Source organism: Poecilia mexicana, unplaced genomic scaffold (genome assembly GCF_051168715.1).
Source record: "Poecilia mexicana isolate PSO_F unplaced genomic scaffold, ASM5116871v1 scaffold_22, whole genome shotgun sequence".
Classification (NCBI taxonomy): Eukaryota; Metazoa; Chordata; class Actinopteri; order Cyprinodontiformes; family Poeciliidae; genus Poecilia; species Poecilia mexicana.
Window position 1 is genome coordinate 22,242,742 of NW_028263391.1, and position 4,880 is coordinate 22,247,621.

General features: G+C 40.1%; 2 non-coding genes across 2 annotated transcripts; both read right to left on the reverse strand.

The window, feature by feature from the left end:
* Positions 1-3,406: 3,406 nt before the first annotated feature.
* On the reverse strand, positions 3,407-3,479 carry trnav-uac (transfer RNA valine (anticodon UAC)). Its single transcript has one exon. It is a non-coding gene; the product is annotated as a tRNA-Val (tRNA).
* Positions 3,480-3,906: 427 nt separating this feature from the next.
* Positions 3,907-3,979, reverse strand: trnav-uac (transfer RNA valine (anticodon UAC)). Its single transcript has one exon. It is a non-coding gene; the product is annotated as a tRNA-Val (tRNA).
* Positions 3,980-4,880: the final 901 nt, after the last annotated feature.

The following is a 4,880-nucleotide window of genomic DNA, read 5'->3' on the forward strand; positions in this document are numbered from 1 at the left end:
TGCAAATTTAAGTTCTTTTTAAAAGAGCTAGAAAAACTTATTTATTGGTGAATAGACTTTAAAATACTGATGTTAGTTTATAAATCACTGAACAGCTTCATGCCACAATACATAAAATGTCTGCTGATGTATCAACCTTTTCTCTCAGGTCTTCTGGTTCTGGTCTGCTCTGAATCCCCAGAACCAGAACCAAACACGTAGAAGCAGCATTCTGCTTCTACGCACCATAAATCTGGAATAAACTCCCAGAAAACTGCAAAACGGCCGAAACACAGAGTGCCTTTAAATCTAGACTAAAAACCTATCGGTTTACAGTTTCCTTTGATTAGAACAGTGACCAACATATTTGACATGTATGGATGATTTTGATGATGACATTTGACAAAATGTAATGTTTACAGCTTGTTTCAAAATTGGTGACTATGATTTCTTTTATCATGTAAGGCACCTCGAACTGCCTTGTTGCTGAAATGTTGCATACAAATAAACTTGAACTTTTAGTATGTTATTGTAAGACAATAAAATGTTTTTGAAAATACACTTAATAAAACCAGACACTGCAGGGCTTTGGAGTCACTGACAGGCAGGCGCTGAATTGTTTATTTACATTTAACAGCCTAAAGAAAAATCCCCATATTAACCTGCACTCATTATGCGTCCAGGGCTTTGTTTACACACACTTACTGTCTCTTGTCAGGAGCGACTTTGCATTTTGAGGCGCAGCGCTTGCCGGGCGTGTACGCAGTGCGCACAGCTCACTGCGGTGGCCTTTAACGCCTGTCCTCGGTGCAGATCGATTTTGTGCCTAGCCAGCAGCCCGCTACTAACCTTGAGGTAAGCTGGCGTAATGAGATCGCATCTGACGGCATTGACTCACACCTGACAGCACTGACACTCTGCTCGTGGCGAGGGAGTGACACAGATGGGCAGAGATGGAAAAGCTGGATCCTCTGCGGCACACAGCACTGTGGAAAGCTTTGATTTGTTTCCTTTTAGTTTAATTGTGACGTAAACATTTTAGCCATACATATAAATAACCATAGAGTTGTCATCCATCTGAACATGGATTAGTACTTTGATTTTACAGGTAAATGCCATGTCTGTGGCATGCATAATGCTGCTGGTTCAGAAATAAATTCATTAAACACACAAGTTGATAAGATGAGGCTTGATCATCTGACTGCTGGTAATTGAAACAATAATGGGCATAGTAACAGCTTGGAAAATAGCATTGATCCATCATCTAAGATGGCTCCTCTTTGTACAATAAAAGCATGATTCAATCGTGAAGCGGATATTGCTCCGAGTCATGCTGAGGTCTTGTTGGCTAATTGAAAAATAAATTACAGAAATGAGGGTTTTGTGCTGTGAACAGGAGTGATTCTCTCACCTCGGATCCCTCCAGAGCTCTGTATCTCTAAAGAAAGATTAGCCAAAGACATGGCATGATTTTTGTCGGAAGTGTGGAATTGGAATCCAATTGCAGTCTACCTACATACAGATGTAGCCTAGTAAGCCAGTGGGACTGAGATCGATAGGAATCTAACGGCTTTAACTCCTGTGCAGCTCAGAGACATCCCTAGCAGGTCTTGTTTTGATTTCCACGATGTCCACAGATTCTTACTCTTTCTGCTGCTGCTGACTCTCACTGACCTTGATGTATTTCTGCTTTGCTAACGTCCAGCCTCTGCTGGTCCTGTGCTGCAGCTAGCCTATAGACAGAGACCTCCTGCGCTGGATGAACGTGTAGAAAATGAGATCAGTGACCTACAGCAAAGGTTAGACTTCAGTAAGCCAGAGCAGTTAGACGTTGGCGGGTGGAGAGGTTGTGGGTTTAATAAACGGCTGCTGGACGTAAGCCTGTTGTTTTAGCTCTGTCCTAGCAGTCTGGCATGTTGATGTTTGTGCATGTGTGTGCTTGATGCTACTGAGGCTCACAGGGCGGTAGCTGGGCGAGGCTGAAATGTTGTTATTGATTACACACAAAGGTTGTGATGGAAAAGCAACAAACTGGGAATGGATCCTGTGCCAGGTGTGCACATGTGTGTTTGAGCATGTGAGACCCAGCTGTGCTGTCTGTCTGCATCTTACTAATCCACTAGAGGAACAAAAGGATGCAGGGCAAGAGGACAAAACAAAACGTTACGTTTTGATGTGGTAAACTTCTATTTTAAACCAGAAGGCTGTGGCCCCGTGGTGAACATTTTAAGCCGTCTTCAGTGTTAATTTGGGATGAAGGTCACAATTAGAACATTTCTGGCAATTTGTGTTTCTGCCTTCAAAGAGAAACTCCCATTAAAACTGTAGTTGATTATGCAAACCCATTCAGCAGACACAGGTGAGTGAAAGTACAGCTGAGGGATTTCAGCCAACAAGAGCAACAAGTGCAGCTGCAGTTTGCATGTTGGAACTAAATGCTGGAGCAATTAACAAGACAACCCTGCCTCCTTAAAGCTTATGGAGAGTCAGCTGAAGGTCTTGGTCTACCAACACTGAGGGTCTTCTCATACTCTATGTCAGGGGTGTCAAACTCAGTTTCACCGAGGGCCACTTCAGCATATTGGCCCCCCTCAACGGGCCACATTGACGGTACAGATCAGGAGGGCATCCCTGCTAAAACACCCCAGACCAAAGGTTGACTTCCCTCATTCAGTTCTGTAGAGGTTTATAATGAGTCAATGGTCCAGGTGTGTTAGAGAAGGAATGCATCTAAAGCTGCAGATGGTAGCTCTGGAAAACTAGACTTGGGCACCCCCAGCATGAATGTATAAAAATACAATGTTAAAAATAAATTAAACACCTCATATTGTTAAATAACTGATTTTATGTATTGAAGTTTTAAATATTACATTTGAGTTTCCATGGATGTAAAATTACTGCTCAGTTTAAAAATTACAATATTTAAATCAGTGTTTAAAGGTAAGCAAACAAATAATAAAAACAAGTCACATGGGCAGACATTATAGACTTTATGCAAAGATTTAGTCTCAGAGGCAACTGAAATCTATTGATTTAAAAAATCCTTTCTGAATATCATCTCATGGTCTCTGAACTAAATGCGTCTTTCTGACCGGGAGCTGACAGCGAGTTGAAGAGTTATGGACCGGACGCTTTGGAGCGTCTGGTTAGGAAGCGCATTACAAACCTTTGGTTGAAATGTAGTTTGTAGTCAATTCGTGCTCAAAACCTATTTTAAGTCAAACATCGGCCTATAAAATGCTGGGGGGCCACATGTGGCCCGCTGTCCTTGAGCATTACGCCATAGAACTGCAAATAGGCAAATGAGGTAAAGTAACTTCGATTTCAAAGAAGCCTACATTGAAGTCGATTGGCAAATGAACCATCACCAAAGAGGAAGGCTCTTGTTGTCTCATTGCACCCCAAGAGATGCATAACCTACAAAAACTGTTTCTGTCTGGTTTCGAACCAGAGACCTTTTGCGTGTAAAGCAAACGTGATAACCACTACACTACAGGAACTGAACTTCTCTGCTTTGTTTCAGTTTGAGGTTCCAAAGTTGATGATGTGAGATGCAACGCATGAAAATTTCCACTGAGGCTTGCACTCAGATGCCTGGATTCAGAGTACAGACCACGACACCACAGAACCCTTGTTGGTCTTTGGTAAACACCTGTGATGAACAGAACATGCAAAATCTGTTTGTCTGGTTTCGAACCACAGACCTTTTGCGTGTAAAGCAAACGTGATAACCACTACACTACAGGAACTGAACTTCTCTGCTTTGTTTCAGTTTGAGGTTCCAAAGTTGATGATGTGAGATGCAACGCATGAAAATTTCCACTGAGGCTTGCACTCAGATGCCTGGATTCAGAGTACAGACCACGACACCACAGAACCCTTGTTGGTCTTTGGTAAACACCTGTGATGAACAGAACATGCAAAATCTGTTTCTGTCTGGTTTCGAACCAGAGACCTTTTGCGTGTAAAGCAAACGTGATAACCACTACACTACAGAAACTCATGCGCTTTCCACTGTTCCTGGTAGATGATCCAAATTTTGTTAGAGACTAATAACGATGGGCATTGAACAATGTCAAATACTTAAACCACAGATCCTCTCAGAGAGCACAGTAACTTGGTGAACAAACTGTCAGACTTATACTTTGCCTAATTTCACATTACAGTCCATAAACTAAGCCTGGGATCAAACAATTGTATAGAAGATGTCATTAGAAGAAACAAATGGTTCTACAGAGACTTGGCTAAATGGCTATAAAATAAAATCAATACTTACAAATAAAAGATGGTTCAAAAATAACATTAACACATTAAAATAAAAAATATCTGTGAAATACAATCAACACTTGAAAATTAAAAATGGTTAAAAAAATAACACTTCAAAATACAAAATCTCTGGAAAATAAAATATTATGTATGTTGTTTTGAGAAACATTAAAATATAAGCACTTTTATCAAATCTTCATTGTGGTAAGATCATGGAAGTTCTTCTTAAATCCATGGAAACCCAACAGTTTGTAAGGTAGGTGATTTAGCTCAGCAGGTTAGAGCACCGTGCTGGTAATGCTGAGGTCAGCGGTTCAAACCCCGTATGGGGCAATTCATGTGTAAGGTCTTTCACACAATCAACACTTCAAAATAAATAGGGGTTCAAAAATAAAATCAACACTCTACAATAAAAAAGGGTTCAAAAATAATATCAACACTACAATAAATAAGGGTTCAAAAATAAAATCAACACTCTACAATAAATAAGGTTTCAAAAATAAAGTAACACTTTAAAATAAAAAAATGGTTCAAAAATAAAATCAACACTCTACAATAAATAAGGGTTCAAAAATATCAACACTCTACAATAAATAAGGTTTCAAAAATAAAATCAACACTTTGCAATGTAAAAT